The following is a 10,648-nucleotide window of genomic DNA, read 5'->3' as shown; positions in this document are numbered from 1 at the left end:
GGAGAGGAGCGCCGCCCCTCTTCTCCTCCTCTCACTCAGCCCAGCACCCCGTGGTGCGGCACAGCTAAGCAGACGGCTGTCCGGACTCCCCAGATCATTACACGGGGATCACGCTGTGAGAGGTGTGTGTGTGTGTGTGTGGGAAGTGGCTGTGACTCACCGTGTGCGCCAGTGTTTACTGACTTCCACATGTCATGACCCCAACCAATCATGGGCCATGCACGGTTACAGATTTGGCTTTGCTTTTTTGGGGAGGGGAATGAGCACCTGTGGTAGCTGCTTGTCACACATTCATTATCACATCAGATAAGATTTTATCTCCACAGGCACATTTCTTTTACATCCCCTATCAGATACCTTTTGTCCATTTTTGCACCCATGCGCACTGATCTAGCACAGGCAGGGTAAAACATACTGTTTAGAGAGGGCAAAAAAAAAATCTCAAAGCACAAATGAACACCCTCAAATCTCAAATGAAAACGACCAGCTCTTGTACCGACTCCAATTACATTTTGGCATATCAGTATGAGAATACATACTCCAGAGCAAATTAAACCCCTTGCTTAACCAACCTCCTCCCAGCAATTCAATTCTATGCAGCACTGAAATCACTTCCCTGACTGCACTGCCAATCTCTCCATATGAGGGGAGAGATTCACTCCAGTCTATTTCTGAAAGTCTAATAAGATGAACCCTCACTCTTGCCATGCTTAGATAAGGAGTCGCTTGAGTGTGTTGAAGTGTTTACCATGGCTCAGGCTTGCCTTCCATATACACCATACCCCCTCGAAATGTCTTAACCATTTAATTGCCTTACAAGTGATTAACAAATTTGTGACAAAACAGCATTGGAAATTCATGGCTTCAATGCTTGTCAGTGAATAAGCGACTACCCTTTGGTAACAGCATCCTTCCGTTGCACAATGAATCATGTTTCATTCCAGTCAGAGCCAGTCTTTAGGTTGGTCATTTACAGAGATTCAGGGCAGCTACAGTTGCACTTTAGGGATGACCTAAGGGGAGATTGGTGCAAGATGAAGAGGGAGTAGATAAAGAGGTTGTTCAATTGCCGTTCTTTGGCCCCACATCTTATTATTAACCTTGTTATCAGCCTCAAGGCATGTGGTTCCACTCTGTTTATGCATTCCATCTATTATCGAGTGCCCATAGGCCATGCTGCCATTTCATCACAGCCTGTTAAATTGCAGACTTGAAAGATAGCCTATCCCATCAGCCAGACTGCTGTGAATCACTTTTGTGTATGATGCAAAGCAGAAAATGTCATCCTCTGTTTTGATTCCCGTGTCCTCCGAGAGGCCAGATCCACCTCCCGTTTCTGATGCATCAACTTCTCCCACGCGAGCTCATAAGTCGCCGCGCAGTAGCTGGCATTCAGGTCGTTCTGAGGAGGCTGTGCAAAGTGCGCGAGCAAAATGCGCCGTGTTAGTTGTTCATTAATGACAATATTCTTTCAAGTGAGCAGGGAGAGGTTTGCAAACATGCCCCTGCATGGTAATTTTTACACGCACTCCCACTCAGATAAGCTCAGAAGTCTCAAATGGTTCACTCATCTCTCAGTGTGAGTGCAGTGGCACCTCCAGAGATTTGTCATAAGGGTGGTCAGGTGGGGCCACTGGAAATTTTGGGGTGGCACTCACTCACCTACTGGTGATCGGGCAGCACCTGAGAAGCTTATACATATGCAACAAGTTGGTATTGCTTGCTTGCTTGCCCCCCCCATGTCCAATCTCTATTTAGAACCATTGATTGCACGATCACTGGAGCCTAATCAGGCCACGGCGACGTAGCACAACAGCATTGGTTGATTGCCGTCTTTGAGCGACCAGCTTCCTTTCATAATATCCGGTGATTGCTGCAGAGCGAGTGCAGTCACACCCACAAACACACACACACACGTGCTCCTCGTAGTCCTTCAAAATGTGACCTACGTGATCTATAGTATGACAAATCATTGCAACCGTTCGGTAATCACTGCATGTGTAAATCTGAGTTTAAACAGAGTACAGTACAGTCAGCCGCTGCTTAATCTACTTGGCTCCTAGGTTGTAATCCTCTTTCTTATACCCTGACCTCCAGGGCTTAGAACACAAGACTGAGCACACCAATCTTATTCAGATGATACAATAATAATAATCATCTCTCCTCCTCCTGTCCCGTGCCCCTGCCTGCACCACATGCCACCATGGATCTTTGTAATTATCCCTGCACTGCAGATGGCAACATTTGATTAGAATCCCCTCCAAAAAATCACGCTTTGTGCCCATTTCTCCGGACAACAGAATGTAATGCTCCACCTGAACGTTCAGAGTTACAGTAGCTGCGAGGGGGCCGCCGTGAAAGTGGTTTATCAAAGTAATTGGCGCTTTTCACGTTGGCCCAGGGTGTGGAATGGAAAGTAACAGATGTCTGTCTGAAGGAGATGTAGGTCACTGAGTTTCCTGAGCTCCCATTCATCCCATCAGATAAGGGGGAGGTTGTTTCCAAGGCTGCTTCCCACCACGACACCCTATCAGATCTGTAGCCCCATATTACTTCCTATGTTTGAGGAAAATCCATGCCTTTTGAGACTGCTGGAGAGGCCATGTCAGAGTAATTACGGCACCATGATATCATCTAGCCCCACTTATCCTCTGATGGCAATAGAAGCTAAATCCCAGTATTGTGGCCTCCTTTTATGTGCCTTATCCCTGAATGTGACGGGATTTTATTTTGAAAATTTGTGTGATTTTTAGGAATAAACAAGGCGATGAAAAGCATGGTTGAAGCAGTGTTGCTTAAACTTCCTGTAAATAGGCTTATTAACGTGTATATCAGACAGTACCGGGGAATCCTGAACATGCATCCCTCTAAGCATCCCTCGTGACACTTAGGTCTGTTTCGTGCCACAGGGTTAACAAGGAGCTTAATGGTGTAATCCTCATTGGCTGCCAGTCTGGCAGACTGTCCTCTTAGTGATTTATCCCCTGAGCCACAGGTCAAAGTGCACAGCCCTGGAAAAGCACCACAGTCCAGGCGACTCCATGAAAACCTGAGAAAGTCATAACTGTTTCTTAAAAAGGTTTAACAAGTGTGTGAAAACAAACGCTTGATGGGTTACTGCAGACAGATGTTTCCCTGCAAAAGGCCTGACCGACCCCACATGTGACCCGCTGCTCTTCGCCCCTGTGCGCTCCTGCCGGCACACGACCCGCACAACCCTCGCCGTCCAGGGTGGATTACGGGAAGGCCTCGGGGCAGGCTGACTGGCTGGTTTCACTATCTGCCCGGGTGTGACCCACATCCCTCTCTCCTGCTAATCCTTTTGTTCCTGCGATCTCTGAGTACCTAACCACATCTAATCCTTTGTGCTGCTTTATTCCAGCATTAGATTTCATCTCATCCAAGCGTTTTCCTGATGATGCCCTTCATCCCCTCATCAATTGGTTTTGGATGCGCATTAAACCTTTTTTTTTTTTTTCTTTTTTTGCCACAGGTTCAAAGGGAGGGAGAGAGGTTCTGGTCATTTGATTTGTTCTGATCTCATCTTTCCTTACCGACCAAAGCGCATCAGAAAAGTGGACAAGCAATTATTACTCTGCATCTAATGCTGGCTGTGTATTTTCTGTTCATAGCCTGGAACTGATCTGTTTTGGACAGTGAATTGATTCATCTTCCCCTTAAAACTCTTTGCTACATTCAAGACATCATTAGTTCACATCTTCATGACCGTGGATCTGAGCCGGCCGAGTTTCTACTTGTTTTTTCAAATTGGATTCCTACAAACTCCAGACGGCGTGTCAGATCGAATATACACGCTACAATAACCACCATCTATTGATCGATCAGTTCAATACAACAGTTAATACAGTGTGACACATCAGTGTTGACATATTCATTTCTCCTCGCAGGAGCTCGGGGATGAAATATGGTGAAATTTTGGCTTCTTGTTTTGGTAACGGTAACCTGACTGGCCTTCACATCTCTGATGCAGATTCAAATCATGGTGGCTTTCAGGTTTAATGTTTTTTTAATGCCTTTTTTAATGATAGCACAAAGAGAATAGGCCATATTTATTTTCCTGTCTCGCTCGCAAAGGCACTTACACAGTTGTGCTCGTACACACACACACACACACACACACACACACACACACACACATAGTCCCAAACATACACACACGAACACGAATTAAACTGGTCAAAGCCCCTTGAGCCATTTGGATCCCCTAAACAACCAACCCAGTATCTGCCTTGATAAATAAATAAAGCTTTTTTCATCTATTATACATGCATGTATACTATGTGGATATATAAGAGATAAAGCTACACATTAAACCAATGCAATTCAGAGCTGTACATAAATTATAACATATGCTACTGGCAGAGAATCAGTTGTATACTTAATAGACTGATTTGGTCATAAAAACACAAAGTACACATCATAAAACCAAAGGAATCACAGTATGTGCACTATCCTCACAAACACACAATACTTTTTCCTTAGAGATTAAAGCATACAAAAAATATTTGTCACCTCAGCCTGAAGCACACCCCATGCCAACCATGTTCATCCTACAGTATATCTCTCTCCTCTTTTTGCTCTGTTATCTATGAGTAAAAATGGCCCTTCTCCGCCTCTTCTCGGCTCTTTTTTCTGTCTTTTATGACCTTTCAAAACCGGTGGAAGTGAAGCTTCTTCCGCAGATCTCTCCCTTGATTTAAGTTATATTAAATGTAAGACACAAATCTCCTTTTTCATGTGCGGCTTCACCTGTTAACAGTCAAGCAGATTCTCGTGTCACCGTCGCAGCATGTGGGAACTGTAGCTTAGGCCAATTTTCCACCTAAGACACAATTAATAAACATTCAATTATGCTTCTTCCTCAGTCAGGCAGTGCAATGGAGTACAATGAAAAAAAACTTCATAACAAAGCTTAAAGAACTGACAGTCAGTGGATCCCGTATGATCACACAGAACTGTACAAACATATATGCTGTTTACAATGATACCAATGGCAGATTTGTTTGTAATTTTATAAACAGTGGGTCAATCAGGCTTCTCATTTTCATTGCTCAACCATCTATTCGTTAAAATACCTACTGCAGCTGACAGTAAGCAGTTAACAACCGACAATTTATTTCCAGGATTAACGATAAAGACACAGAAATATCGCTGCCTGTTATCGAGTTGAAGAAGAACTGGTTTTAGATGAAAAGAGTTCTTCGGCTTCACAGGATGTTTTTCAAAGCTGGGAGGGAGCCATAAAATGAATGTGTGGGCTGCTGGCGGAGGAAGACAGGGGTCATGTTTTGTCTCAACATGTGCATGCACTCACACACCCTCTCCCTTTCTCCTTCTCCCTCTCTCTCTGTCTCACACACACACTTACTCAAAAGGCACAACTTGGCAGTCAGACACCATAACTACTCAACAAATTGCTGTCCGGCCCGCTGTAGGCCTGCGCGCGTCATGTCTCACCATTCGAACGACAGCTTTGAATTGCTTATTATGCAGTTTCTCTGGAGTGCTCTGCTTGCACATGCAAGCCACAATCTCCGTGCAGCAGCGGCTGACTAGGGAAACTCTGGAAATAATTGTCTGTCGTTCCTTGTTGGCTACTTTGACGTCTGGCGAATCCCTTTGTGGTGCACTAACAGAGTTGTTTGAAGTCTCTGTCAGCGTGGTAGGCAGTGGAATGGCGCGAGTGTGCGCTACATGCTAGTTCACATCTGCGGTGCATTCCACGATCCACACAGCATCAGAATGGCTGGTGGGCAGATGAGAGGCTGGAGGGAAGAGCAGGCACAGCATAATAGCTGCAGGTCTGACCCCAGCAGATGGACAACAGCTTCTGAATGGAGATTTTTCTTTCTCCCCAAATATCATCTTGCACTTTCTTTCAGAGACAGGCCAAACGCCCAGACAATGGCAAGCTGTGGTGTCCACCCGAGCATTTGCTGCCATTTAGAGTGTGAGAGGTGCTGAATCCTGCACACAGTGAGCATCATGGAGAATTGCTACACTTTTCTAAACAATTCGATAAATATATTACTGCTTTGCTACTGCCTTTTTTACACATCTGGGTTTTTTGATTTGAGTAAACATATCTTAAGCATTGTTAAAAAAAAGGGGGGGGGTAAAATTGCCTTAGAGCTCGCTATCGACCCCAACGATGGATGTGAGTGTCTAGTGTTTATCCAAGCATTGTTTCTCAAATGTTTACTCCTGTAGTGCTTCAAATCAAATATGTACAGAGCTGGGAAACTATGAATAGCTGTAATCAACTTTTCATCAATTTTGCACTTGTCAGAGGGGAGCTATTGTTCACGAAACAAACGCACAGCGGTACAGGAACAAGGAAGGATGCATGTTTTCCCATTGTCCATGGTCACTTTGCTCTATTAGAAATAACTACGTTTGACTGCCAGTAACTCTGATCATGTTCCTGCAGCGTGGAAACCGGGTGAGAGAGGGTGCGGCGCGTTTGTATCCAAGGGTATCTGCTTTCATACTACATGTGCACTGTTAATTACTTTCCGAAGTTCACATGGAAAATTCAGCAGCGGGGACAAAATCCTGGTTGAAACTTTCCATCGTGTTACCAGCTTTAGCTGAGTGTCACTCACTGAGGTGGACAGCCATCAGAGAAAATGTTCCATTTTGTCCACTCAAGTGTCACTAAGTGATGGATGCCTCCAGAGTGTGCCAGGCTGCAGTTCTGCAGCAGCCCGCGGGCCAAATGTGAAAAGCACCAAGGATTTTAGCACTGCTTTTCACAGGCATAGTGGGGATGCCATGTGAGGTCACAGTGGAGTAAATATAGCCCCAAGAGAGTGTTAAAGACCTCGGTCTGGGTGCAGGCTCGTGTCAGATGTGCCGTCCTTTCTGTGCTCTGGAGGGCAGGGAAACTAAGCATATCATTAGGGTGCGCCAACGAGGGTAGGACGGACGAAGGACAAGCAACGGGCCTAATGCTAAAGTGGGTTCTAGGATTTTCCATCCACGTAACTCGGTGTGTTCATGTGGACGCGTAGCCTGCGGCTTGTCTTATAGAAAGTGCCGTGCCTGTCGTGGGGTCCCTCCCCTCCAACATTCAATAGCCTCCCTCTGAAGTGGAAGCATGAACAGTTACCACAATCAGTGCAAATGTCACCTAGTATCATCTCCAACTTGCTAAATGCTAATTACATCTTGTCTGAGTCACAGCGTACCATATGGCGAGTGATAAGATTAAAATAAAAAAAAAAAAAATCTTATCTCGGCTTCGCTGCAGACGCCCTGAAAAATCTGTTGAAAGAAAGCCTCGACTTTGAACAGATGTGCGCATCAGAATTTGATTCATTGGGTGAGGATGTGCGATTGGCATTCTCTGCTATCTAGGCTGCTGGTGCTCGTACTGATCTGCGTGCACGGCGGATAATATTTTGTCTTTAGCGGGGATGAATACAAGCCTGGATAAGTGAGTCTGCTGAATAAATGATGTTTATAATCATAGCCCTGGGTGTCAGCTAATGTGCCTGGGGAGACGTGGGTGGGGAGTGGGGGTTGGTTCCAATCATCTGTCCAACCAAGCCCCTTCAAGGCAGATGATAATTTGGGTCTAAACTGCTGCACGGGTGGGTAATGGGATTGTGAGAATGCTGGTCCCCTGCTGGATAAGCCCCCCTGATAGCACCACTGACCTCCTCCCAGATAGCTGGGACAGGGAGTCACAGCAAAGAACCATTCGGTATGTTAGAGGTACGTGTGAGACAGAAGGGCAGCAGTAGGTGGGGGGGGGGGGTCAGGAGGTGAAAAGGTAGGAGGTGTGTGCATTTCCCCACCTGGGGAAGAACAAATAACAATAAGGGAGGACTTGAGGCCCGGGGGCTCATATTTGCTGTGATTAAACTTCTGTGAGATTTCAGTTCAGGTCTCAGCCAGTTATTAAAGTTCATGGAGAATCCTCGCTTCAGCACCAACAGGAAGTAGGCAAAATTATATGGATAGAAATGTTGAAGCAGCAAGGTCACCATTTAAACACAGTTAGAAATGAGTCATAGGCTGCATGAAAGGTAGCAGTTTCACCCCCCCTCCTCCTCTGCAGGCTGTCTTCTCTCTGGGGGTTGGCTTAAACTTGTGACCGTCCTTCTTCTTCCTCTGTGGATGCGGTTTGTCTCAGTTGGCCAATGTTGCAATGATTTTGCAGACAGTTCTTGACATATTGAGTAATTTGGCAGCTTTTCCTGATTTGGACACAGATGATTTGTCCTCTTTGGAGCTCTGTTGGTTGCCTAATGTTGCAAATTGCTAACTGCCAGACCTCTTCAATGGCTGATGTTAATAAGCATAACTGAATCATTTAGTGCGCATGTACCACCGTGTGTGCAGCCTGTTGCTACTTTCTCTCGCTTTCTTACTTTAGCGCTTTTCTTTAAATACTAATTTACATTTTTACTTGTTATTTAACTGTGCTTTTCTTAACGTGCTTGCTGAGAGGGTTTTTTTAACTTACCATTTACACATTTTCATTTACCCTTGACACATACACATTTGCACATTTTGAGTATTATTATTAGTATTATGGTTAAGTCATCTTTGTTGTAGTTTGTAACTTTTTTGGGTTTTTTTTTTTTTTACCTGCTTTTTCAACATTTTTTAAAAGTATTTCATCCTTCTTTCTAACTGCATGTTGAGCAATTTGTACTCCAACAAAGCTTCTTGAACTTGTAAGGTCACAAAGACAATGCAGCGCACAGTGTATGTATATGAAGCTTTATTCATATCGCTATAATTAATTCCTCCCAAAGCTTTGATGATAACTGGCTGACTGGTGGAGAACAGTCCCCACCCTCATAATGAAGCTGCACTTTGAAGGGGAACTGTTGAAGAGGTGTGGCTCATCCTGAATGACCTTGGCTGTTTCATTTACTTCTTTCTTGGACTCCTTTACCTCCACCGCCGCCTCCTGACGTCACAATGCGCAGGACTGGAAGATCAAACTAAAACCGGATTAACTTGGCAAATATTCAAACAAACGCACTCCCGCGATGCTTGCTTTTGGTCCTCGTCAAACATGCTGTATGTCCAAACAACCAATAACTTCAGCTGTGGATTTTTTGTGTTGGGCTGAAGTGTGTGAGGGCTTTGAAAGAAAAAAAAAAAAAAGCATAGTGCTATCTAAATGAGGCATAATAGATGTGAGAGTGACATAACCATGTTGAAGGGATGTAAGCAGCCTGACAGGAACATTGCTTCTAGCAACTCTTGTGTTGCATTAGTGATGATTTTCCAGGAGGAGCTCACAAAGAGTCTTCAGAGCGCTCTCCTGAGCCCCAGCCAAACCCGGAAAAGCCCCCAAAACAAGAGGCCATGTGCACGCGGGCGAGCAGTGCCTGACACGGCTTCGCATGTTGTTATTCATAACCCACCCTCAACACTGGCCAAATCTATTTCCCCCCCCACTTCTAAAAAAAATATAGGTCATTTCGGTTCTAAAAATGGCTGCCTCTCCCTGGGGCTTGCCAGAGCATGAAATAGACTTTACATCACGTTAGCCAAGCAACAGCAACCAAGAAACTTTCCTCTTTTTTTTTTTTTTGTCGTTGCTCATTTTTCATCCCCCTTTTGTTGCTGTAATCTAACATATGGCGGCTCGCTCACTCTCTCCTCCTCTCTTTCAGTTTATGACCTGAATAAGATATCAGCAGTTTGCCAGGTTTGGAATATGACAGGCGAGGCTAAAGTCATGTAGAGATTTAGATAATGTGGTTGCAGAACACTCTACAATGCTTTCCACCTCTGCCTTTCAGACTTCCCCCGTGCTGATAAGCAGGAATTTGGAGGTGGATTTCAAAACGCTTTGGATTTGCCAATGCCTGCTGATATGACGAAGGTCGTCACGTGACAGACAGCACAATTAATTCCTACCTGTTTGTAATGCTACCTATCCCCTCCACCACCGGTGGATGCATTACGGCTGAAGCGGAGGCTGCAAAGCTGCAAAACACAATGTGCAGAAATAAGAGGCTCTCCATTGTGGCTTTGACATCTTGGGCTGCAATTTATGGAGGCAAACGCACTCGCAGCAAATTGGATAATGCGGTGAGGAAATTTCTTGGGTTCAATTTGCTCTGCTTTAGAGTTTACACATTTCCAGATGCTCTTCCTGTACAACCATATTGTCTCCTTTTTTTTTTCTTCAACATTTCCACCTCCTTCCTCTCCATATCCAATGCATAAACTCCCCAGTGGCTGCCCCTTGAAATTGCCTCATGTTTATTTAAACTTGGAGGGGCGGCAGCGGAGCGCCTGGTGCCTCGCTCGGGTGTTTTCTTATAGCCAGCCGACCTTGGAGCCATTCATCAGCCGGGCTATGTGTAGCTACAGTGCAGAGGGCTAAACAGCACTTCACCACAATGAGTGTGACATCAACTCTCCACACAAACCAGCGGGTGTGTCAAAGAGAAGCACAATTATAGAGGAGAAGGGAAGAGGTGGAGAAATGACCGTGGAGAGACAGAGAGGAAGAAGAAAAAAAAAAAAGAGAAAGAGTTTGTCAGTCATCTAGCTTCTAATTTTGGTTCTGGCTCGAGTCTTACTTTGTTCCACCGCGGGCTTTTATGCTATGAGCATGAGCTGGCTCAAGACAGACAGAAGAGACAGAAGA

This window comes from Chaetodon auriga, chromosome 21, assembly GCF_051107435.1.
Source record: "Chaetodon auriga isolate fChaAug3 chromosome 21, fChaAug3.hap1, whole genome shotgun sequence".
NCBI lineage: Eukaryota > Metazoa > Chordata > Actinopteri > Chaetodontiformes > Chaetodontidae > Chaetodon > Chaetodon auriga.
Note: the sequence above shows the minus strand (reverse complement) of the source record.